Raw genomic sequence first — 24747 nt, 5'->3', positions numbered from 1 at the left:
ACATATGCGCTGCTTCCCAGTACGAGTGAAAAACTACTATACAGACAGTCGTCGAGAGCAATCTGGGAAATAGCACACTTTCTCTGGTCCAAAACCAGTTTATTAATTGCTTTGACTAGTTTTTTAATTCAAAAAGTGGGGGGACCAGTTTATTATTTAGGACACTAGGGGAGACACTGGTCCCAAGGACTAGTTTAAAAATTATCCTTACTTCCCAGACTGGTCGAGAGTTCCCTAAATAGGGAGCTAACCAGACTTAGAAATAGCACACGTCCACTGGTCCAAAACCAGTTTATTAATTGCTTGGACTAGTTTTTTAATTCAAAAAGTGGGGGTTACTGGTCCTCGTGACCAGTTTATTAGTTGCAAATCTATAGGAGAACAAAGGCTGGGACCACTCCGGAGACCAGTTTATTATTTAGGACACTAGGGGGGTCACTGGTCCCAAGGACTAGTTTAAAAATTATCCTTATTTCTAAGTCTGGAGCTAACAGCTGGCAAGGGGGAAGAGATAGTCTGACGTCACGCAGCCCCCTTCTGGTTGGCATTTTTGCGCGTAGAATACTGTTTCCAACCGTTAGGGGGGATGAAACTACACTAAGAGATAGAAGGGTGTGACGTTTCAGGGTCAGAACTGTTAGCTCCCTATTCTCCTATTACCAAACAACCAATCAAAAAAGGAATTTAAGTCCCCTTTATGACGTCGTAACTGGGAAAACAAGATTTCTGGTATCAGGGTGGGAAATAAGGATTTTTTTAAACTGGACATTGGGCCAGCGATCGCTCTAGCCCAAGGTCCTTAAAGCTCTATTTGCATGACCACTGACCAGGGCGCGTCGTCTGCTAAATTGAAGAAGTGGATAATTACAATATATTAGCTAATGTCTGGACTCTGGAAACCTTTGAATTTTCTTAGTGGTCCTGTGGACCACTGACCCCCTGCAATTTAATTTTTAAACTGATCCACGCAATTTTTAAACTGGTCATTTGCAGGGCCTGAAATAAGCACAGGACACTGGACATTGTCCAATAAAATTTTAAAATGTCCTATAATTTTTTCAAAAACTACGGGGGTCACTGGACGTTTTGACCAATAAATTTTCCGAAGTTTTGATAGCTTGACTATGATGATGGGACACTGTTTTTGCACACTCCAGTGGACAATGTCCTATAAATTTTCCAGTCAAAGGGGGGGATCACTGGACACATGTCCTATAAGAATTTTTTCTTATTTCTGGCCCTGGTCATTTGCCCTGTGCCAACGCCTTATTTCCCGCTGGCTGGTATCTCGCGGTTGGTTTTCACCTATAGGATCGGCAACTCCCTATCTCGAACCAGGGCTGGAAATAAGAAAAAATTCTTATAGGACATGCGTCCAGTGACCCCCCTGTTTGACTTAAAATTTATAGGACATTGCCCAATGGAGTGTGAAAAAAGCGTCGAATCTCCATAATGAAGCTATCAAAACTTCTGAAAATTTATTGGTCATACTGTCCAGTGACCCCCTTATTTTTCAAAAATATTATGGGACATTTTAAAATTTTATTGGACAATGTCCAGTGTCCTGTGCTTATTTCCGGCCCTGTCTCGAATGAGAGCTTAATCTGTATATACTCTGTTACAGCATCGGTTGTCAGCAGGGCCAGAAATAAGAAAAAATTCTTATAGGACATGTGTCCAGTGATCCCCCCCTTTGACTGGAAAATTTATAGGACATTGTCCACTGGAGTGTGCAAAAACAGTGTCCCATCATCATAGTCAAGCTATCAAAACTTCGGAAAATTTATTGGTCAAAACGTCCAGTGACCCCCGTAGTTTTTGAAAAAATTATAGGACATTTTAAAATTTTATTGGACAATGTCCAGTGTCCTGTGCTTATTTCAGGCCCTGGTTGTCAGCACTCGCAAAGCTAGATTACATAGAGACTTAGATTTGTACGTGCTGTCAAGAGGCGAAAAACGTCTGATCTTCAGGATTTAAAATATCCGGGAGTTTTTTGCAGACTTAGAAATAGCACACTTCCTCTGGTCCAAAACCAGTTTATTAATTGCTTGGACTAGTTTTTTAATTCAAAAAGTGGGGGTTAACTGGTTCTCGGGACCAGTTTATTAATTGCAAATCTATAGGAGAACAAAGGCTGGGACCACTCCGGAGACCAGTTTATTATTTAGGACACTAGGGGGGTCACTGGTCCCAAGGACTAGTTTAAAAAATTTCCTTATTTCTAAGTCTGGTTTTTTGTCTCGAGTGCACGGACCTCTAGGCCTTTTAGTTTCAAATTCGTGTAGTAGGCTGTAGGTAAATTAACACGCATTTGAGACTAAGGCCTAGAGGTCCGTGCACTCGAGGTAAAAAACTCGTGGGTATATTATTAAATTGTAAGCATTATACTTCTTTCACCCTTCAACCTAAATGATTACTTTAAAAAATTACATTAATGTGCAGGGAATTCCTAATTAACTGACATTGTTTTTATTGTTATTATTTTTTTATATTACATTATCCATTTTTCTTCTCGTATTACTCTACTCCTTTATTGTCTTTCCGCAAATTGCCTAATGTATTGAATTCCGATGATCACACATACGTCATATTGTTGACTTTGTGAACAACACATTCAATAAATAAATTATTGACACTGACATAAACGATTATTTACACTGACATAAATGAATCATTTATACTGGAAATAATGAACAAACATGTATACTGACATAAATGAATCATGTCATGAATGAATGAATGAATGAATGGAGTCATTTAGCTACTGTTGTCTAATATTAATAATATCTATTAAAAATTGTCAATTTATTTATAAATTAGCATTAACAATTTTGTCCATATAACAAATTTCCACACATCTCAAATAAAAAAAATTTCTGTTAGGGTTAATTTAACCCGACGGCACTAGATGCTCCGCTAACCGTAGCAAAATAAACTGTTTTTCTGCAAATCAATAATTTTACAACATTAGGAACATTGGTTTTTTTAAACTGAGTTATGGGCAGTGACTGGACACGCAAACAATTTATTTATAATTAAATTTTTACCTAATAACAAATGTTGGGCATTAAATACTGATTTCAACATTCCATTATTCGTTGTTCAGAAAACTATGTTAACGCTAACGCAGAATTTTCTCAACCAAACTGATGTAAGTATTTTGTTGAAATAAAAGAAAAATACTAGCAGCATTCTAGGAAATTATTTACTATTTTTTATTTACTCACAATAGTCTATTTGGTTAGAAACCATTGTTCGTTGGTTGGCTCGCGTTAAGTGGCGTCGTACCAAACTGAACTTCATCAATCAAGCGTTACATTCATACAATCAAAATTAATAAATCTTGTTAAAATTGTGTCAATTAAAGCACTTTGAGCTAAAATTATAATAAATGAGGACTATTAGTTAACAAAGTTAGGTGTGCAGTCATTACTTATTTCATTGGAAAATCGCCGTTAAAGGCAGTGCTATTTCTTGTGTTTAATAGTTTACCATGTAAACAAAGATGTTACGTTGGTTGTTCTGTAGTAAGCGTGGTCTTTCAAAAAGCAAAATCTAATTAAATATTTCAATTATTTGGGTAGAAATGCCATTTTTTAATTAATACAATGGAGATATGAAAATAGCCGTAACGGATAAAAGCAGATGTGTACTAAAGAACACGACTACATGGTTTTTTCTACCCTGATTTGAGCAAATTAGATAACGGTATCCTGAATTAACTAGCGCTACTGTTACCTATGTTGACGAAATAAACAAAGCATAAAATCATAGCATAAATTACGACTTCGAAGTTAGGAACAGAGGATATCCTAGGCTCCTAGCACGGTGCTACGGAAATTGTTTTGACCAAGGCTTAGTGAAATGAAATAGATTAATTTACAATAACTTTCAAATTTAATGATAATTCTTACCTTAAGCGTTTAATATTTAAATAATATTAAGTTTTAGCAACCCAAAATACTAAAATTAGACCAAATTACTTTCCTAAAGCTTCACAAAGATTATAAACGCTATTTAAGGCGACGATTTAGACTCGAGTCTTTGATGGCGTCGCCGACTTAAGCTATCGCCGTTTCAACGTCACGGCGGCTGCGCGGCATTATTAAAGCCGTGTTATCCCGCTCTCTATAGGCCATTTCATCCAAAAAGCATTATGAAGAAACTCTCAAACTATTATGAGGCAACTAAACGTTAAAATACGCCAATTTTGGTCGCGCTGATATTTTCTAGTAAATTAGCGTATCCATGATATAAAATCGCAAATCGAGTTATGTTCTAAATGTTATCAAAATTAATACTTAAACTTAATTATTTTCCATGAAAATCGCTTAGCGGAATGAGAAATGTTGTACCTTTCATTTAAGACCGTTCCCAAAACTAACAAACGAATAGATTTTCTAACATCGGATTAACCGGACGGTTCTTTTTCAAAAATTTCCCATGTTATTTCTATGGGAAAAATTCCTGTTTTTCATAAAAAGGTGTGATGAATTTTATGGAAATGAAAACCACCCTTAGCAACTTTATTTTTTATAAGAAAAACTAATAAATGGATCTTTTTGAAATTTTAACCACATATTTAGGGCCCGAACTGTAGTTCTGTGGATTTTTTTCAAAACAGTAAACTTAATACAAAAAAAGTTACATCCAATCAAAAAACCACCCTAATACATTAAGGGCAGTATGAAGTCTTATCTAAGAGAGCTACCGCTCTCTCAGAATTCCTATAAATGTGTCTTTAACTTTATTCTTGAAAAGCTGTACAAAGTACAGTCTCCGATACCGGGAATCGAACCAGGGCCTTCTGGGTGAAAGCCAGGTATCCTACCCACTAGATCATATCTGACTTGCTCAACCAAGTCTTAGTTCTATTCATAAACCTATATCCTTAAGTCTATTCTTGAAAAGCGGTACAAAAGCGCTCGCTCCGATACCGGGAATCGAACCCGGGCCTTCTGGGTGAAAGCCTGATATCCTAGCCACTAGACCATATCGGACTGGTTTGAGCAACCCTAGATATTATTCCTATAAATGTGTCTTTAAATTTATTCTTTAAAAGCGGTACAAAGCACAGTCTCCGATACCGGCAATCGAACCCGGGCCTTCTGGATGAAAGCCAGGTATCCTACCCACTAGACCATATCTGACTTGCTCAACCAAGTCTTAATTCTATTCATAAACCTATATCCTTAAGTCTATTCTTGAAACGCGATACAAAAGCACTCGCCCCGATAATGGAAATCGAACTTGAGCCTTCTGGATGAAGGCCAGATATCCTAGCAACTAGACCATATCTGACTTGCTCAACCAAGTCTTAATTCTATTCATAAACCGATATCCTTAAGTCTATTCTTAAAAAGCGGTACAAAAGCGGTACAAAAGCACCAACTCCGATACCGGAAATCGAACCCGGGCCTTCTGGGTGAGAGCCAGATATCCTAGCCACTAGACCATATCGGACTTGCTTTACCAAGTCTTATCTCTATTCATAAACCTATATCCTTAAGAATATTCTTGAAATGCGGTACAAAGCACTCGCTCCGATACAGGGAATCGAACCCGGGCCTTCTGGGTGAAAGTCAGGTATCCTAGCCCCTAGACCATATCGTATTTGCTCAGCCAAGTCTTAATTCTATTCATAAACCTATATCCTTAAGTCTATTCTTCAAAAGCGGTACAAAAGCACTCGCTCCGATACCGGGAATCGAACCCGGGCCTTCTGGGTGAAAGCCAGATATCTTAGCCACTAGACCATATCGGACTGGTTTAAGCAACCCTAGATATTATTCCTATAAATGTGTCTTTAAATTTATTCTTGAAAAGCTGTACAAAGTACAGTCTCCGATACCGGGAATCGAACCATGGCCTTCTGGGTGAAAGCCAGGTATCCTACCCACTAATCATATCTGACTTGCTCAACCAAGTCTTAGTTCTATTCATAAACCTATATCCTTAAGTGTATTCTTCAAAAGCGGTACAAAAGCACTCGCTCCGATACCGGGAATCGAATCCGTGCCTTCTGGGTGAAAGCCAGATATCCTAGCCACTAGACCATATCTGACTTGCTCAACCAAGTCTTAATTCTATTCATAAACCTATATCCTTAAGTCTATTCTTAAAAAGCGGTACAAAAGCACCAACTCCGATACCGGGAATCGAACCCGGGCCTTCTGGGTGAAAGCCAGATATCTTAGCCACTAGACCATATCGGACTGGTTTAAGCAACCCTAGATATTATTCCTATAAATGTGTCTTTCAATTTATTCTTTAAAAGCTGTACAAAGCACAGTCTCCGATACCGGGAATCGAACCCGGGCCTTCTGGATGAAAGCCAGGTATCCTACCCACTAGACCATATCTGACTTGCTCAACCAAGTCTTAATTCTATTCATAAACCTATATCCTTAAGTCTATTCTTGAAAAGCGATACAAAAGCACTCGCCCCGATAATGGAAATCGAACTTGAGCCTTCTGGATGAAGGCCAGATATCCTAGCAACTAGACCATATCTGACTTGCTCAACCAAGTCTTAATTCTATTCATAAACCGATATCCTTAAGTCTATTCTTAAAAAGCGGTACAAAAGCACCAACTCCGATACCGGAAATCGAACCCGGGCCTTCTGGGTGAGAGCCAGATATCCTAGCCACTAGACCATATCGGACTTGCTTAACCAAGTCTTAATTCTATTCATAAACCTATATCCTTAAGAATATTCTTGAAATGCGGTACAAAGCACTCGCTCCGATACCGGGAATCGAACCCGGGCCTACTGGGTGAAAGCCAGATATCTTAGCCACTAGACCATATCGGACTGGTTTAAGCAACCCTAGATATTATTCCTATAAATGTGTCTTTAAATTTATTCTTGAAAAGCTGTACAAAGTACAGTCTCCGATACCGGGAATCGAACCAGGGCCTTCTGGGTGAAAGCCAGGTATCCTACCCACTAATCATATCTGACTTGCTCAACCAAGTCTTAGTTCTATTCATAAACCTATATCCTTAAGTGTATTCTTCAAAAGCTGTACAAAAGCACTCGCTAAGATACCGGGAATCGAACCCGAGCCTTCCGGGTGAGAGCCAGATATCCTAGCCACTAGACCATATCGGACTTGCTTAACCAAGTCTTAATTCTATTCATAAACCTATATCCTTAAGAATATTCTTGAAATGCGGTACAAAGCACTCGCTCCTATACCGGGAATCGAACCCGGGCCTTCTGGGTGAAAGTCAGGTATCCTAGCCACTAGACCATATCGTAGTTGCTCACCCAAGTCTTAATTCTGTTCATAAACCTATATCCTTAAGTCTATTCTTGAAATGCGGTACAAAAGCACTCGCTCCGATACCGGAAATCGAACTTGAGCCTTCTGGTTGAGAGCCAGATTTCCTAGCCACTAGACCATATCGGACTGGTTTGAGCAACCCTAGATATTATTCCTATAAATGTGTCTTTAAATTTATTCTTTAAAAGCTGTACAAAGAACAGTCTCCAATACCGGGAATCGAACCCGGGCGTTCTGGGTGAAAGCAAGGTATCTTACCCACTAGACCATATCGGACTGGTTGGCACAACCCTAAATATTATTCCTATAAATGTGTCTTTAAGTTTATTCTTCGCATGCGGTACATAAGCAGTCGCTCCGATGCCGGGAATCGAACCCGGGCCTTCTGGATGAAAGCCAGATATCCTAGCCACTAGACCATATCGGACTGGTTTCAGAAACCCTAGATATTATTCCTATAAATGTGTCTTTCAATTTATTCTTCAAAAGCTGTACAAAGCACAGTCTCCGATACCGGGAATCGAACCCGGGCCTTCTGGATGAAAGCCAGGTATCCTACCCACTAGACCATATCTGACTTGCTCAACCAAGTCTTAATTCTATTCATAAACCTATATCCTTAAGTCTATTCTTGAAACGCGATACAAAAGCACTCGCCCCGATAATGGAAATCGAACTTGAGCCTTCTGGATGAAGGCCAGATATCCTAGCAACTAGACCATATCTGACTTGCTCAACCAAGTCTTAATTCTATTCATAAACCGATATCCTTAAGTCTATTCTTAAAAAGCGGTACAAAAGCACCAACTCCGATACCGGAAATCGAACCCGGGCCTTCTGGGTGAGAGCCAGATATCCTAGCCACTAGACCATATCGGACTTGCTTTACCAAGTCTTATCTCTATTCATAAACCTATATCCTTAAGAATATTCTTGAAATGCGGTACAAAGCACTCGCTCCGATACAGGGAATCGAACCCGGGCCTTCTGGGTGAAAGTCAGGTATCCTAGCCCCTAGACCATATCGTATTTGCTCAGCCAAGTCTTAATTCTATTCATAAACCTATATCCTTAAGTCTATTCTTCAAAAGCGGTACAAAAGCACTCGCTCCGATACCGGGAATCGAACCCGGGCCTTCTGGGTGAAAGCCTGATATCCTAGCCAGTAGACCATATCGAACTGGTTTGAGCAACCCTAGATATTATTCCTATAAATGTGTCTTTAAATTTATTCTTTAAAAGCGGTACAAAGCACAGTCTCCGATACCGGGAATCGAACCCGGGCCTTCTGGGTGAAAGCAAGGTATCCTACCCACTAGACCATATCGGACTGGTTGGCACAACCCTAAATATTATTCCTATAAATGTGTCTTTAAGTTTATTCTTCAAATGCGGTACATAAGCAGTCGCTCCGATACCGGGAATCGAACCCGGGCCTTCTGGGTGAAAGCCAGATATCCTAGACACTAGACCATATCGGACTGGTTTCAGCATCCCTAGATATTATTCCTATAAATATGTCTTTCAATTTATTCTTTAAAAGCTGTACAAAGCACAGTCTCCGATACCGGGAATCGAACCCGGGCCTTCTGGATGAAAGCCAGGTATCCTACCCACTAGACCATATCTGACTTGCTTAACCTAGTCTTAATTCTATTCATAAACCTATATCCTTAAGTCTATTCTTGAAAAGCGATACAAAAGCACTCGCCCCGATAATGGAAATCGAACTTGAGCCTTCTGGATGAAGGCCAGATATCCTAGCAACTAGACCATATCTGACTTGCTCAACCAAGTCTTAATTCTATTCATAAACCGATATCCTTAAGTCTATTCTTAAAAAGCGGTACAAAAGCACCAACTCCGATACCGGAAATCGAACCCGGGCCTTCTGGGTGAGAGCCAGATATTCTAGCCACTAGACCATATCGGACTTGCTTTACCAAGTCTTATCTCTATTCATAAACCTATATCCTTAAGAATATTCTTGAAATGCGGTACAAAGCACTCGCTCCGATACAGGGAATCGAACCCGGGCCTTCTGGGTGAAAGTCAGGTATCCTAGCCCCTAGACCATATCGTATTTGCTCAGCCAAGTCTTAATTCTATTCATAAACCTATATCCTTAAGTCTATTCTTCAAAAGCGGTACAAAAGCACTCGCTCCGATACCGGGAATCGAACCCGGGCCTTCTGGGTGAAAGCCAGATATCTTAGCCACTAGACCATATCGGACTGGTTTAAGCAACCCTAGATATTATTCCTATAAATGTGTCTTTAAATTTATTCTTGAAAAGCTGTACAAAGTACAGTCTCCGATACCGGGAATCGAACCATGGCCTTCTGGGTGAAAGCCAGGTATCCTACCCACTAATCATATCTGACTTGCTCAACCAAGTCTTAGTTCTATTCATAAACCTATATCCTTAAGTGTATTCTTCAAAAGCGGTACAAAAGCACTCGCTGCGATACCATGAATCGAATCCGTGCCTTCTGGGTGAAAGCCAGATATCCTAGCCACTAGACCATATCTGACTTGCTCAACCAAGTCTTAATTCTATTCATAAACCTATATCCTTAAGTCTATTCTTAAAAAGCGGTACAAAAGCACCAACTCCGATACCGGGAATCGAACCCGGGCCTTCTGGGTGAAAGCCAGATATCTTAGCCACTAGACCATATCGGACTGGTTTAAGCAACCCTAGATATTATTCCTATAAATGTGTCTTTCAATTTATTCTTTAAAAGCTGTACAAAGCACAGTCTCCGATACCGGGAATCGAACCCGGGCCTTCTGGATGAAAGCCAGGTATCCTACCCACTAGACCATATCTGACTTGCTCAACCAAGTCTTAATTCTATTCATAAACCTATATCCTTAAGTCTATTCTTGAAAAGCGATACAAAAGCACTCGCCCCGATAATGGAAATCGAACTTGAGCCTTCTGGATGAAGGCCAGATATCCTAGCAACTAGACCATATCTGACTTGCTCAACCAAGTCTTAATTCTATTCATAAACCTATATCCTTAAGTCTATTCTTAAAAAGCGGTACAAAAGCACCAACTCCGATACCGGGAATCGAACCCGGGTCTTCTGGGTGAGAGCCAGATATCCTAGCCACCAGACCATATCGGACTTGCTTAACCAAGTCTTAATTCTACTCATAAACCTATATCCTTAAGAATATTCTTGAAATGCGGTACAAAGCACTCGCTCCGATACCGGGAATCGAACCCGGGCCTTCTGGGTGAAAGTCAGGTATCCTAGCCACTAGACCATATCGTATTTGCTCACTCAAGTCTTAATTCTGTTCATAAACCTATATCCTTAAGTCTATTCTTGAAAAGCGGTACAAAAGCACTCAATCCGATACCGGAAATCGAACTTGAGCCTTCTGGTTGAGAGCCAGATATCCTAGCAAGTAGACCATATCGGACTGGTTGGAACAATTCTAAATATTATTTATCAAAACTGTCTTTGTACACAAAGACGCGAAAAAGTAAGAGATAAGTGTAGAAAATTAATTGTTTGAAGTAACAGATATTCAAATTTTCATTTTTGAAGACGTGATTATAAAACATCAATTATTTGAAAAAATTTCTTATCTTAGTTTTTTTCACCAAAATTCCTTAAGTAAAATATTTTATCCTTAAACATGTGCATCATTTTAAAAATAGAAAACGTATGCATTTTATTTTCTTTTTAAAATTTAGAGTTAGTTTGAGTATTCGGGCCTATAAGGAGAATAAAATGGGCAGAAAATTGTTGATAGCAGACAAAATAAAACAAGCATGAAAACTTAACAAAACGTGTTCGTTTATTTTAAAGATTTCGAGGTTTCAAAAATTGACGTGTTGTTTATCTCTCAAAGCTACAGATCCTTTTGACTCTAATAACTACATCACAGTCAAAGGGCGAATGTAATTTTCGGTTCGCAATATTTTCAATTTTGAAATATAAAAATAAATACTAGCTCTATTTTTCAGATATCCGAGTATTTGAACTTCCTCGAAGCAAATGTTTCTCGAAAATAAACAGTAGTATCAAGGTAGTTTCTCTGAAAATTTTGTGAAAAAAACTAAGATAAGAAATTTTTTCAAATAATTGATGTTTTATAATCACGTCTTCAAAAATGAAAATTTGAATATCTGTTACTTCAAACAATTAATTTTCTACACTTATCTCTTACTTTTTCGCGTCTTTGTGTACAAAGACAGTTTTGATAAATATCTGTCACTTCAGTCTTAATATGAATTAAAACTGTTTAGAAACAAGTATTTTAAAACGTATACTGAAAAGCAGGCGCTCCATTTAAGTCTTGTGGTGTTGCGCGTATATTAGTTACCACGTTTGAACTAACAAGGCCCTAACCATCTATTATAGAAGTATTAATCTTGATTGCTTCAACGCCCAGTCCAACTCAAATTGCCTTCCCGTCGTTTTCACGTGCAAAGCACAGTGGATGCAATAATACAAATAGATTCCGAAGACTTAGGCTAAAAAAATATTACGTAGACCTGTGTACAAAAACAATCTATACACCTGTGCACAAACATATTCCGTAGACCTGCGCTGGGTGACCACATTTCCTAAATTTTATAATTTTTCCTATTTTCGGATGTCTTCCTATTAGTTCCTATAATTTCGATAATTTTCCTATATTTTCCGATTTTTTGAAATTGTAGATATTTTGTGCGCTCTCACTTTTGGTTTTGTTATATATCACCAAAGCTATGGAAGCCTCTAAAAATATTTGTCGGGGAAGTCTGTGATGTTTTAAAGTTATAGCATATGTTTCTAAGATTACGTTCATGTGCACAAACAGATTCTGGATACTTGGACACAAACGGAAGTCACAGGGTTGTGCACAAACAGATGTCATAGACTTGCACAAAAAATACATCATAGACTTGCGCAATAAGAGATGTCAAGGATATGTGCACATCAGATTCCACGGACTAGTGCACAAACAGAAGTCTTAGACTTGTTTACAAACAGAAGTCATAGACCTGTTTCCATAAAGATTCCATACCCATTTGCACAAAACAATTTCATACCCATTTGCACGAAACGATTCCATACCCATTTGCACAAAACGATTCCATAGACCTGTGCACAAAAATATTCCATAGACCTGGGCCCAAAGAGATTCCATAAAACTGTGCACAAAAGATTCCCTAGACCTGTGCTCAAAAAACTATGTCGTAGGCCTGTGCACAAACAGATGCCGTAGACCTGTAAGGAAACAGATTCCGTAAACCTGTGCACAAACAGATGTCGTAGGCCTGTGTACAAACAGATTCCGGAGATCTGTGCACAGATTCCGTAGCCATGTGCACAAACAAATTGCGTAGACTTGTGGAAGTCACAGGCTTGTGCACAACAGATGTCATAGACATGTTCAAACCAGATTCCATAGTTTTGTGCACAAACAGAAGTCATAGACATGTGCACAAAAACATTCTATAGACTTGTGCACATCAAGTTTCCATAGCCCTGTGCACAAAAGATTTCATGAAGATGTGCACAAAATATTTCATGGAACTGTGCACAAAACATTATATATGCTTGTGCACATAAAGATTCCATAGACCTGTGTACATAAAGATTTCATACCCATAGCACAAAACTATTCCATAACCATTTGCACAGAAATATTTCCTAGACCTGCGCACAAAACATTTCATAAAACTGTGCTGTGCACAAAAAGATTCCATTGACCTATGCACAAAATATTCTATTGGCTTTTGTATAAACATGTGACATAGACCTGTGTACAAAAATATTCCATGGACCTGTGCACAAAAACATGCCTTGGACCTGTTCAGAAACATTCCATACCCCTATATGCTCAAAAATATTCCACACCCATTTGCACAAACATTTTCCGTAGACCCGTGCACAAACAGATGCCGTAGACTAGCGCATAAACAGATTCCATAGATTTGCGCACAAATATATTACGTAGACTCGTGCACAAATAGATTCCACAGACTTGTACACAAACAGAAGTCACACGGTTTTGCACAATCCGATGTTATAGACTTGTGCACAAACAGATGTCATATGCTTGTGTAAAAAACTGATTTCATAGACTTCCTCAAAAAGAGATGTCATCGACATTTGCACAAGACATTCCGTAGACTTGTGCACATAAAGATTCTTCAGACTTGTGCACAAACATATTTTGTAGACCTGTACACACAGATACCATGGACTTGTGCAAAAATAGATGTCAAATATTTGTGCAAAAACACATACCTTAGACTTTTGCACAAACTGATGCCATAGACTTGTGCACAATCATATGTCCTAGACCGGTGTACAAAACATTCTATAGATTTGTGCACAAACATGAGTCATATACCTGTACACAAAAATATTCCACGGACTTCTGCACAAAAACATTCCATATACCTGTACACAAAAAAATCAATGGACCTCTGCACAAAAACATTGCATATCCCTATGCTCAAAAATGTTCCTTACCCATTTGCACAAAAATATCACGTTCACCTGTGCACAAAACTATCACGTACACCTGTGCACAAAAATATTCGGTATCCATTTTCACAAAAATATTCCGTATACCTGTGCACAAAAATATTCCAAATCCATTTTCACCATAATATTCCATACACCTATACACAAAAATATTCCGTCCACCTGTGCACAAAAAAATTCCGTACTATTGTGCATAAAAATATTCCGTACACCAATGCATAAAAATATTTCGTACACTTGTGCACAAATAGAATCACAGGCTTGTGCACAAAGAAATGTCGGAGACTCGCGCAAAAAGAGATGTTATAGACATGTGCACATCAGATTCCATAGAGTTATGCACAAACATTTTCAATGCCCCTATGCTCAAACAGATTTCAAACCCTTATGCTCAAACAGATTTCAAACCCTTATGCTCAAAAAGATTCCATACCCATTTGCACAAAAATGATACGTAGACCCGTGCTCAAAAATATTCCGTAGACCTTTGCTCAGACAGAAGTCACTCGCGTGTGCACAAACAGATGTCATAGACTTGTGCACAAAGAGATGTTATAGACTTGTTCACAAGCAGGTGTTATAGAATTGATCACAAGCAGGTGTTATAGAATTGATCACAAACAGGTGTTATAGACTTGTTCACAAACAGATGATTTAGACTTGTGCACAAACAGATGCTTTAGACTTGTGCACAAACAGATGCTTTAGACTTGTGCACAAACAGATGTTTTAGTCTTGTGCACAAACAGATATTTTAGTCTTGTGTACAAACAGATGTTTTAGTCTTGTGTACAAACAGATGTTTTAGACTTGTGCACAAACAGATGTTTTAGGCTTGTGTACAAACAGATGTTTTAGACTTGAGCATAAACAAATGTTATTGACTTGCGCAAAAAGAGATGTCATAGAAATGAGCAAATCAGATGTCATAGAAATGAGCAAATCAGATTCCATAGACCTGTGCACAAACAGAGGTCGTAGACCTGTGAACAAACAGAAGTCGTAGACCTGTGCACAAACAGAAGTTGTAGACCTGTGCAAATAAAGATTTTTCACTTGGACAAATAAAGATTTTTCACTTGGACAAATAAAGATTCTTCAGACTTTTGTGTGCACATAATGATTCTTCAGACTTGTGTGCACATAAAGATTCTTAAGACTTATGTGCACATAAAGATTCTTCAGACTTGTGTGCACATAAAGATTCTTCAGACTTGTGTGCACATATTGATTCTTCAGACTTGTGTGCAACTAAAGATTCTTCAGACTGTGTGCACATAATGATTCTTCAGACTTGTGTGCACATAAAGATTCTTCAGACTTGTGTGTACATAAAGATTCTTCAGACTAGTGTGCACATAAAGATTCTTCAAACTTGTGCAAATAAAGATTCTTCAAACTTGTGCACATAAATATACCATAGACCCATGAACAAAAAATTCCATAGACCTGTGCACAGAAGATTCCATACTCCTATACTCAAAAGGATTCCATGCAGATTTGCACAAAAACATTCCGTAGACCTGTGTAAAACAATATTCCATAGGCCTGTGTAAAACAATATTCCATAGGCCTGTGTAAAACAATATTCCAGAGGCCTGTGTAAAACAATATTCCATAGGCCTGTGCACGAAATGATTGCATAGGCCTCTGCACAAAGAGATTTTATACTCCTTTGCACAAAAATATTCTGTAGGTCTGCGCTTAAACAGATTCCGTAGACTTGTACACAAACAGATGTTATAGTTTAGACTCGTGTAAAAATTTAATTACCCATTATTGGTAATTATCTTTAATTGCTTATTTTGTTTAATTATCTTTAATTGCTTATTTTGTTTAATTAAGTTTAATCCGTACTTCGCAACTAAATTAGTTGGACGCGCAATAGTTATAATGACAATTAAGTTAGCTAATTGCCCTACCAATTTGATTATCCGCAGTAAAACGACGTAAGTCCTAGAATGACTTTCTTTATTACTTAACCCAAGCAAAAAAGTCTTAAGTTCCACAGTTTAAAGGTAAACCACGTAATTCGGAGCAGGTACTTAAAACTATTAAAAACAATACTTAAACTTTGTTTTTCGTAATGAAACAAAAATTGGCGCCCACTTTAAAAATGGGGCTTTCATTTAAGACCGTTTTCAAATCTATCAAACGTATAGTTATTTTTGTAAGGGTAGTTACAAAATGGGTAAGTTTGGAAAATTTCCCATGTTATTTCTATGGAGATTCTCTAGTTTTTCGCCAAAATCTGTGATTAATTTTATGGAAATGAAAACCACCCTTAGCAACTTTATGCTTTATAAAATAAACTGTTAGGTGGATCATCTTGAAATTTTTACCACATACTAAGGGCCCGGATTTTAGTTCAGTAGAAAAATTTCGAAACAATAAACTTAATACGAAAAAAGTTAAAACCAATCCAAAAACCTTCCTTATACATTAAAGCCGTCATCAGGCCTTATCTAAGGGAGCTACCGCTCCCTTAGAATAGCCACTAGAACATATCGGCGTTGCTTAACCAAGTCTTAATTCTATTCATAAACCTATATCCTTAAGTCTATTCTTGAAATGCGGTACAAAAGCACTCGCTCCGATACCGGGAATCGAACCCGGGCCTTCTGGGCGAAAGCCAGATATCATAGCCACTAGAACATATCGAAGTTGCTTAACCAAGTCTTAATTCTATTCATAAACCTATATCCTTAAGTCTATTCTTGAAATGCGGTACAAAAGCACTCGCTCCGATACCGGGAAACGAACCCAGGCCTTCTAAGTGAAAGCCAGATACCCTAGCCACTTTAACATATCGGCCTTGCTTAACCAAGTCTTAATTCTTTTCATAAATCTATATCCTAAATTATATTCTTGAAATGCGGTACAAAAGAACTCGCTCCGATACCGGGAATGGAACCCGGGCCGTCTGGGTGGAAGCCAGATGTCCTAGCCACTAGACCATATCGGACTTGCTTAACTAAGTCTTAATTCTATTAATAAACCTATATCCTTAAGTCTATTCTTCAAAAGCGGTACAAAGGTACTAACTCCGATACCGGGAATCGAACCCGGGCCTTCTGGGTGAGAGCCAGATATCCTAGCCACTAGACCATATCGGACTGGTTTGAGCAACCCTAGACACTATTCCTATAAATGTGTCTTTAAATGTATTCTTTAAAAGCGGTACAAAGCAGGCTCCGATACCGGGAATCAAACCCGGGCCTCCTGGGTGAAAGCCAGGTATCCTACCCACTAGACCATATCAGAGTGGTTGGAACAACCTTAAATATTATTCCTAAAAATGTGTCTTTAAATTTATTCTTTGAAAGCTGTACAGAGCACAGTCTCCGATACCGGGATTAGAACCCGGGCCTTCTGGGTGAAAGCCAGGTATCCTAGCCTCTAGACCATATCGGACTTGCTCAACAAAGTCTTAATTCTATTCATAAACCTATATCCTTAAGTCTATTCTTGAAATGCGGTACAAAAGCACTCGCTCCGATACCGGGAGACGAGCCCGGGCCTTCTGGGTGAATGCCAGGTATCCTAGCCACTGTACCATATCGGACTTGCTCAACCAAGTCTTAATTCTATTCGTAAACATATATCCTTAAGTCTATTCTTCAAAAGCGGTACAAAAGCACTCGCTCCGATACCGGGAATCGAACCCGGGCCTTCTGGGTGAGAGCCAGATATCCTAGCCACTAGACCATACCGGACTGGTTGGAACAACGCTAAATATTATTCCTATAAATGTGTCTTTAAGTTTATTCTTCAAATGCGGTACAAAAGCAGTCGCTCCGATACCGGGAATCGAAACCGGACCTTCTGGGTGAAAGCCAGGTACCACTAGACCATATCGGACTGGTTGGCACAACCCTAAATATTATTCCTATAAATGTGTCTTTAAGTCTATTCTTGAAATGCGGTACAAAAGCACTCGCTCCGATACCGGGCATCGAACCCGGGCATTCTGGTTGAAAGCCAGATATCCTAGCCACTAGACCATACCGGACTTGCTTAGCCAAGTCTTAATTCTATTCATAAACCTATATCCTTAAGTCTATTCTTCAAAAGCGGTACAAATCACTCGCTCCGATACCGGGAATCGAACCCAGGCCTTCTGGGTGAAAGTCAGGTATCCTAGCCACTAGACCATATCGTACTTGCTCAACCAAGTCTAAAGGCCCGGGTTCGATTCCCGGTATCGGAGCGAGTGCTTTTGTACCGCTTTTGAAGGATAGACTTAAGAATATAGGTTTATGAATAGAATTAAGACTTGATTGATCAAGTCCGATATGGTCTAGTGGGTAGGATACGTGGCTTTCATCCAGAAGGACCGGGTTCGATTCCCGGTATCGGAGACTGTGCTTTGTACAGCTTTTAAAGAATAAATTGAAAGACACATTTATAGGAATAATATCTAGGGTTGCTGAAACCAGTCCGATATGGTCTAGTGGCTAGGATATCTGGCTTTCACCCAGAAGGCCCGGGTTCGATTCCCGGTATCGGAGCGACTGCTTATGTACCGCATTTGAAGAATAAACTTAAAGACACATTTATAGGAATAATATTTAGGGTTGTGCCAACCAGTCCGATATCGTTTAGTGGGTAGGATACATGGCTTTCACCCAGAAGGCCCGGGTTCGATTCCCGGCATCGGAGACTGTTCTTTGTACAGCTTTTCAAGAATAAATTTAAAGACACATTTATAGGAATAATATCTAGGGTTGCTTAAACCAGTCCGAGATGGTCTAGTGGCTAGGATATCTGGCTTTCACCCAGAAGGCCCGGGTTCGATTCCCGGTATCGGAGCCATTGCTTTTGTACCGCTTTTGAAGAATAAACTTAAAGACACATTTATAGGAATAATATTTAGAATTGTTCCAACCAGTCCGATATTTTCTACTTGCTAGGATATCTGGCTCTCACCCAGAAGGCTCAAGTTCGATTTCCGGTATCGGAGCGAGTAATTTTGTACCGCTTTTCAAGAATAGACTTAAGGATATAGGTTTATGATTAGAATTAAAACTTGGGTGAGCAAATACGATATGGTCTAGTGGCTAGGATATCTGGCTTTCACCCGGAAGGCTAGGGTTCGATTCCCGGTATCTTAGCGAGTGCTTTTGTACAGCTTTTGAAGAATAGACTTAAGGATATTGCTTTATGAATAGAAATAAAACTTGGTTGAGCAAGTCAGATATGGTCTAGTTGCTAGGATATCTGGCTTTCATCCAGAAGGCCCGGGTTCGATTCCCGGTATCGGAGACTGTTCTTTATACAGCTTTTAAAGAATAAATTGAAAGACACATTTATAGGAATAATATCTAGGGTTGCTGAAACCAGTCCGATATGGTCTAGTGGCTAGGATATCTGGCTTTCACCCAGAAGGCCCGGGTTCGATTCCCGGTGTCGGAGCGAGTGCTTTTGTACCGCTTTTGAAGAATAAACTTAAAGACACATTTATAGGAATAATATCTAGGGTTGCTGAAACCAGTCCGATATGGTCTAGTGGCTAGGATATCTGGCTTTCACCCAGAAGGCACGGATTCGATTCCCGGTATCGGAGCGAGTGCTTTTGTACCGCTTTTGAAGAATAGACTTAAGGATATAGGTTTATGAATAGAATTAAGACTTGGCTGAGCAAATACGATATGGTCTAGGGGCTAGGATACCTGACTTTCACCCAGAAGACCCGGGTTCGATTCCCGGTATCGGAGCGAGTGCTTTTGTACCGGTTTTGAAGAATAAACTTAAAGACACATTTATAGGAATAATATTTAGAATTGTTCCAACCAGTCCGATATGGTCTACTTGCTAGGATATCTGGCTCTCAACCAGAAGGCTCAAGTTCGATTTCCGGTATCGGATTGAGTGCTTTTGTACCGCTTTTCAAGAATAGACTTAAGGATATAGGTTTATGAACAGAATTAAGACTTGAGTGAGCAAATACGATATGGTCTAGTGGCTAGGATACCTGACTTTCACCCAGAAGGCACGATTTCGATTCCCGGTATCGGGGCGAGTGCTTTTGTACCGCTTTTGAAGAATAGACTTAAGGATATAGGTTTATGAATAGAATTAAGACTTGGTTAAGCAAGTCCGATATGGTCTGGTGGCTAGGATATCTGGCTCTCACCCAGAAGGCCCGGGTTCGATTCCCGGTAAAGGAGTTGGTGCTTTTGTACCGCTTTTTAAGAATAGACTTAAGGATATAGGTTTATGAATAGAATTAAGACTTGGCTGAGCAAATACGATATGGTCTAGGGGCTAGGATACCTGACTTTCACCTAGAACGCCCGGGTTCGATTCCCGGTATCGGAGACTGTTCTTTGTACAGCTTTTAAAGAATAAATTTAAAGACACATTTATAGGAATAATATCTAGGGTTGCTTAAACCAGTCCGATATGGTCTAGTGGCTAAGATATCTGGCTTTCACCCAGAAGGCCCGGGTTCGATTCCCGGTACCGGAGCGAGTGCTTTTGTACCGCTTTTGAAGAATAAACTTAAAGACACATTTATAGGAATTCTAAGGGAGCGGTAGCTCCCTTAGATAAGGCCTGATGACGGCTTTAATGTATAAGGAAGGTTTTTGGATTGGTTTTAACTTTTTTCGTATTAAGTTTATTGTTTCGAAATTTTTCTACTGAACTAAAATCCGGGCCCTTAGTATGTGGTAAAAATTTCAAGATGATCCACCTAACAGTTTATTTTATAAAGCATAAAGTTGCTAAGGGTGGTTTTCATTTCCATAAAATTAATCACAGATTTTGGCGAAAAACTAGAGAATCTCCATAGAAATAACATGGGAAATTTTCCAAACTTACCCATTTTGTAACTACCCTTACAAAAATAACTATACGTTTGATAGATTTGAAAACGGTCTTAAATGAAAGCCCCATTTTTAAAGTGGGCGCCAATTTTTGTTTCATTAAGAAAAACAAAGTTTAAGTATTGTTTTTAATAGTTTTAAGTACCTGCTCCGAATTACGTGGTTTACCTTTAAACTGTGGAACTTAAGACTTTTTTGCTTGGGTTAAGTAATAAAGAAAGGCATTCTAGGACTTACGTCGTTTTACTGCGGATAATCAAAATAGTAGGGCAATTAGCTAGCTCAATTGTCATTATAACTTTTGCGCGTCCAACCAATTTAATTGCGAACTTAAATAAACAAAATAAGGAATTGAAGATAATAACCAATTATAGGTAATTAAATTTTTACACGAGTCTAAACTATAACATCTGTTTGTGTACAAGTCTACGGAATCGGTTTAAGCGCAGACCTACAGAATATTTTTGTGCAAAGGGGTATAAAATCTCTTTGTGCAGAGGCGTATGCAATCTTTTTGTGCACAGGTCTGTGGAATATTTTTGTTTCCAGGTCTATGGAATCTTTTCGTGCACAGGCCTATGGAATATTGTTTTACACAGGTCTACGGAATGTTTTTGTGCAAATCTGCATGGAATCCTTTTGTGTATAGGAGTATGGAATCTTCTGTGCACAGGTCTATGGATTTTTTTGTTCATGGGTCTATGGTATATTTATGTGCACAAGTTTGAAGAATCTTTATGTGCACACAAGTCTGAAGAACCTTTATGTGCACACAAGTCTGAAGAATCTTTATGTGCACACAAGTCTGAAGAATCTTTATGTGCACACAAGTCTGAAGAATCTTTATGTACACACAAGTCTGAAGAATCTTTATGTGCACACAAGTCTGAAGAATCTTTATGTGCACACAAGTCTGAAGAATCTTTATGTGCACACAAGTCTGAAGAATCTTTATGTGCACACAAGTCTGAAGAATCTTTATGTGCCCAAGTGAAAAATCTTTATTTGCACAGGTCTGCGACTTCTGTTTGTGCACAGGCCTTTGGAATCTGATTTGCTCATTTCTATGACATCTCTTTTTGCGCAAGTCAATAACATTTGTCTATGCACGAGTCTAAAACATCTGTTTGTACACAAGACTAAAACATCTGTTTGTGCACAAGTCTAAAACATCTGTTTGTACACAAGTCTAAAACATCTGTTTGTGCACAAGTCTAAAACATCTGTTTGTGCACAAGTCTAAATCATCTGTTTGTGAGCAATTCTATAACACCTGTTTGTGAGCAATTCTATAACACCTGCTTGTGAACAAGTCTATAACACCTGTGTATGAACAAGTCTATAACATCTCTTTGTGCACAAGTCTATAACATCTGTTTATTCACAAGTCTATGACATCTGTTTGTGCACACGCGAGTGACCTGTCTGAGAAAGGGTCTACGGAATATTTTTGAGCACGGGTCTACGGGTTATTTTTGTGCAAATGGGTATGGAATCTTTTTGAGCATAAGGGTCTGAAATCTGTTTGAGCATAGGGGTATTGAAAATGTTTGTGCATAGCTCTATGGAATCTGATGAGCACATGTCTATAACATCTCTTTTTGCGCGAGTCTACGACATTTCTTTGTGCACAAGCCTGTGATTTCTATTTGTGCACAAGTGTACGAAATATTTTTATGCATAGGTATACGGAATATTTTTATGCACAATTGTACGGAATATTTTTGTGCACAGGTGTACGAACTGTTTTTGTTCACAGGTGTACGGAATATTATGGTGAAAATGGATTTGGAATATTTTTGTTCACAGGTGTACGGAATATTATGGTGAAAATGGATTTGGAATATTTTAGTGCACAGGTGTACGGAATATTTTTGTGAAAATGGATACCGAATATTTTTGTGAAAATGGATACCGAATATTTTTGTGAAAATGGATACCGAATATTTTTGTGAAAATGGATACCGAATATTTTTGTGCACAGGTGAACGTGATATTTTTGTGCAAATGGGTAAGGAAAAGTTTTGAGCATAGGGTTACAGAATGTTTTTGTGCAGAGGTCAATGGAATATTTTTGTGTACAGGTATATGGAATGTTTTTGCGCAGAAGTCTGTGAAATATTTTTTGTGTCAGGTATATGACTCATGTTTGTGCACAAATCTATAGAATGTTTTGTACACCGGTCTAGGACATATGATTCTGCACAAGTCTATGGCATCAGTTTTTGCATAAGTCTAAGGGATGTGTTTTTGCACAAATATTTGACATCTATTTTTGCACAAGTCTATGGTATTTGTGTGTGTACAGGTTTACAAAATATGTTTGTGCACAAGTCTGAAGAATCTTTATGTGCACAAGTCTACGGAATCAATTGTGCAAATGTCGATGACATCTCTTTTTGAGCAAGTCTATGAAATCAGTTTTTACACAAGCATATGATATCTGTCTGTGCACAAGTCTATAACATCGTATTGTGCAAAACCGTGTGACTTATGTTTGTGTACAAGTCTGTGGAATCTATTTGTGCACGAGTCTACGTAATATATTTGTGCGCAAATCTATGGAATCTGTTTATGCGCTAGTCTACGGCATCTGTTTGTGCACGGGTCTACGGAAAATGTTTGTGCAAATGGGTGTGGAATATTTTTGAGCATATAGGGTATGGAATATTTCTGAACAGGTCCAAGGCATGTTTTTGTGCACAGGTCCATGGAATATTTTTGTACACAGGTCTATGTCACATGTTTATACAAAATCCAATAGAATATTTTGTGCATAGGTCAATGGAATCTTTTTGTGCACAGTTTTATGAAATATTTTTGTGCGCAGGTCTAGGGAATATTTCTGTGCAAATGGTTATGGAATAGTTTTGTGCTATGGGTATGAAATCTTTATGTACACAAGGAATCTTTTTGTGCACAAGCCTATATAATGTTTTGTGCACAGTTCCATGAAATCTTTTGTGCACATCTCCATGAGATCTTTTGTGCACAGGTCTATGGAAACTTGATGTGCACCAGTCTATACAATGTTTTTTGTGCACAGGTCTATGACTTCTGTTTGTGCACAAAACTTTGGAATCTGGTTTGAACATCTCTATGACATCTGTTGTGCCCAAGCCTGTGACTTCCACTTGTGCACAAACCTGTGACTTCCACTTGTGCACAAGCCTGTGACTCCACTTGTGTACAAGTCTACGGAAATTGTTTGTGCACATGGCTACGGAATCTGTACACAGATCTCCGGAATCTGTTTGTACACAGGCCTACGGCATCTGTTTGTGCACAGGTTTACGGAATCTGTTTCTTTATAGGTCTACGGCATCTGTTTGTGCACAGGTCTACGGCATATTTTTTGAGCACAGGCCTACGGCATATTTTTTGAGCACAGGGCTAGGAATCTTTTTGTGCACAGTTTTATGGAATCTCTTTGGGCACAGGTCTATGGAATATTTTTGTGCACAGGTCTATGGAATCGTTTTGTGCAAATGGGTATGGAATTGTTTTGTGCAAATGGGTATGGAATCGTTTTGTAAACAGGTCTATGGAATCTTTATGTAAACAGGTCTATGGAATCTTTATGTAAACCGGTCTATGGAATCTTTATGTAAACAGGTCTATGACTTCTGTTTGTAAACAAGTCTAAAACTTCTGTTTTTGCACTAGTCCATGGAATCTAATGTGCACATATCCATGACATCTCTTTTTGCGCAAGTCTATGATCTACGGAATATTTTTGTGCACAGGCTCACTGAATAGGTTTGTGCAGAGGCCTAAGGAATCTGTTTCTGCAAAGGCCATTGCATCTGTTTGTGCACAGGTCTAAAGAGCATTTTTCTGCAAATAGATACGGGATATTTTTGTGCAAATGGATATGCAGTATTTTTGTGCACTGGTGTACGAGATATTCTTGAGCATATTTTTGAGCATAGGGGTATGGAATGTTTTTGTGCAGAGGTCCATGGAATATTTTTGTGTACAGGTATATAACATCTCTTTTTGCACAAGTTTATGACATCTGTTTGTGCGCAAGTCTATGACATCAGTATGTGCGCAAGTCTATGACATCAGTATGTGCGCAAGTCTATGACATCGGTATGTGCGCAAGTCTATGAC

At 38.8% G+C, this 24747-nt stretch overlaps 1 long non-coding RNA gene and 22 other non-coding genes across 23 annotated transcripts; 4 read left to right on the top strand and 19 right to left on the bottom strand.

The window, feature by feature from the left end:
* Positions 1-2795: 2795 nt before the first annotated feature.
* Positions 2796-3851, bottom strand: LOC149666578 (uncharacterized). Its single transcript, XR_016368276.1, has 4 exons — positions 3437-3851; positions 3231-3379; positions 3051-3149; positions 2796-2946 (listed from the first exon to the last, which is right to left on the bottom strand). It is a non-coding gene; the product is annotated as an uncharacterized LOC149666578 (long non-coding RNA).
* A 1080-nt stretch (positions 3852-4931) lies between these two features.
* Positions 4932-5003, bottom strand: TRNAE-UUC (transfer RNA glutamic acid (anticodon UUC)). The gene has a single exon. It is a non-coding gene; the product is annotated as a tRNA-Glu (tRNA).
* Positions 5004-5394: 391 nt separating this feature from the next.
* TRNAE-CUC (transfer RNA glutamic acid (anticodon CUC)) lies at positions 5395-5466 on the bottom strand. The gene has a single exon. It is a non-coding gene; the product is annotated as a tRNA-Glu (tRNA).
* A 229-nt stretch (positions 5467-5695) lies between these two features.
* TRNAE-UUC (transfer RNA glutamic acid (anticodon UUC)) lies at positions 5696-5767 on the bottom strand. The gene has a single exon. It is a non-coding gene; the product is annotated as a tRNA-Glu (tRNA).
* A 379-nt stretch (positions 5768-6146) lies between these two features.
* Positions 6147-6218, bottom strand: TRNAE-UUC (transfer RNA glutamic acid (anticodon UUC)). Its single transcript has one exon. It is a non-coding gene; the product is annotated as a tRNA-Glu (tRNA).
* A 380-nt stretch (positions 6219-6598) lies between these two features.
* TRNAE-CUC (transfer RNA glutamic acid (anticodon CUC)) lies at positions 6599-6670 on the bottom strand. Its single transcript has one exon. It is a non-coding gene; the product is annotated as a tRNA-Glu (tRNA).
* A 78-nt stretch (positions 6671-6748) lies between these two features.
* TRNAE-UUC (transfer RNA glutamic acid (anticodon UUC)) lies at positions 6749-6820 on the bottom strand. The gene has a single exon. It is a non-coding gene; the product is annotated as a tRNA-Glu (tRNA).
* Positions 6821-7650: 830 nt separating this feature from the next.
* TRNAE-UUC (transfer RNA glutamic acid (anticodon UUC)) lies at positions 7651-7722 on the bottom strand. The gene has a single exon. It is a non-coding gene; the product is annotated as a tRNA-Glu (tRNA).
* Positions 7723-8102: 380 nt separating this feature from the next.
* TRNAE-CUC (transfer RNA glutamic acid (anticodon CUC)) lies at positions 8103-8174 on the bottom strand. The gene has a single exon. It is a non-coding gene; the product is annotated as a tRNA-Glu (tRNA).
* Positions 8175-8704: 530 nt separating this feature from the next.
* On the bottom strand, positions 8705-8776 carry TRNAE-UUC (transfer RNA glutamic acid (anticodon UUC)). Its single transcript has one exon. It is a non-coding gene; the product is annotated as a tRNA-Glu (tRNA).
* Positions 8777-9156: 380 nt separating this feature from the next.
* TRNAE-CUC (transfer RNA glutamic acid (anticodon CUC)) lies at positions 9157-9228 on the bottom strand. Its single transcript has one exon. It is a non-coding gene; the product is annotated as a tRNA-Glu (tRNA).
* Positions 9229-9457: 229 nt separating this feature from the next.
* On the bottom strand, positions 9458-9529 carry TRNAE-UUC (transfer RNA glutamic acid (anticodon UUC)). The gene has a single exon. It is a non-coding gene; the product is annotated as a tRNA-Glu (tRNA).
* A 379-nt stretch (positions 9530-9908) lies between these two features.
* TRNAE-UUC (transfer RNA glutamic acid (anticodon UUC)) lies at positions 9909-9980 on the bottom strand. The gene has a single exon. It is a non-coding gene; the product is annotated as a tRNA-Glu (tRNA).
* A 380-nt stretch (positions 9981-10360) lies between these two features.
* TRNAE-CUC (transfer RNA glutamic acid (anticodon CUC)) lies at positions 10361-10432 on the bottom strand. Its single transcript has one exon. It is a non-coding gene; the product is annotated as a tRNA-Glu (tRNA).
* A 6262-nt stretch (positions 10433-16694) lies between these two features.
* On the bottom strand, positions 16695-16766 carry TRNAG-UCC (transfer RNA glycine (anticodon UCC)). Its single transcript has one exon. It is a non-coding gene; the product is annotated as a tRNA-Gly (tRNA).
* A 79-nt stretch (positions 16767-16845) lies between these two features.
* TRNAE-CUC (transfer RNA glutamic acid (anticodon CUC)) lies at positions 16846-16917 on the bottom strand. The gene has a single exon. It is a non-coding gene; the product is annotated as a tRNA-Glu (tRNA).
* Positions 16918-16993: 76 nt separating this feature from the next.
* On the bottom strand, positions 16994-17065 carry TRNAE-UUC (transfer RNA glutamic acid (anticodon UUC)). The gene has a single exon. It is a non-coding gene; the product is annotated as a tRNA-Glu (tRNA).
* A 380-nt stretch (positions 17066-17445) lies between these two features.
* On the bottom strand, positions 17446-17517 carry TRNAE-CUC (transfer RNA glutamic acid (anticodon CUC)). The gene has a single exon. It is a non-coding gene; the product is annotated as a tRNA-Glu (tRNA).
* Positions 17518-17741: 224 nt separating this feature from the next.
* On the bottom strand, positions 17742-17813 carry TRNAE-UUC (transfer RNA glutamic acid (anticodon UUC)). Its single transcript has one exon. It is a non-coding gene; the product is annotated as a tRNA-Glu (tRNA).
* A 427-nt stretch (positions 17814-18240) lies between these two features.
* TRNAE-UUC (transfer RNA glutamic acid (anticodon UUC)) lies at positions 18241-18312 on the top strand. Its single transcript has one exon. It is a non-coding gene; the product is annotated as a tRNA-Glu (tRNA).
* A 229-nt stretch (positions 18313-18541) lies between these two features.
* On the top strand, positions 18542-18613 carry TRNAE-UUC (transfer RNA glutamic acid (anticodon UUC)). Its single transcript has one exon. It is a non-coding gene; the product is annotated as a tRNA-Glu (tRNA).
* A 531-nt stretch (positions 18614-19144) lies between these two features.
* TRNAE-UUC (transfer RNA glutamic acid (anticodon UUC)) lies at positions 19145-19216 on the top strand. Its single transcript has one exon. It is a non-coding gene; the product is annotated as a tRNA-Glu (tRNA).
* A 984-nt stretch (positions 19217-20200) lies between these two features.
* TRNAE-UUC (transfer RNA glutamic acid (anticodon UUC)) lies at positions 20201-20272 on the top strand. Its single transcript has one exon. It is a non-coding gene; the product is annotated as a tRNA-Glu (tRNA).
* Positions 20273-24747: the final 4475 nt, after the last annotated feature.

The sequence above is a fragment of the Phalangium opilio genome, unplaced genomic scaffold, assembly GCF_054372755.1.
Source record: "Phalangium opilio isolate 3A_F unplaced genomic scaffold, DU_Popi_V2 ptg000060l_1, whole genome shotgun sequence".
Classification (NCBI taxonomy): domain Eukaryota; kingdom Metazoa; phylum Arthropoda; class Arachnida; order Opiliones; family Phalangiidae; genus Phalangium; species Phalangium opilio.
Note: the sequence above shows the minus strand (reverse complement) of the source record. Positions and strands in the feature narration are given on the sequence as shown.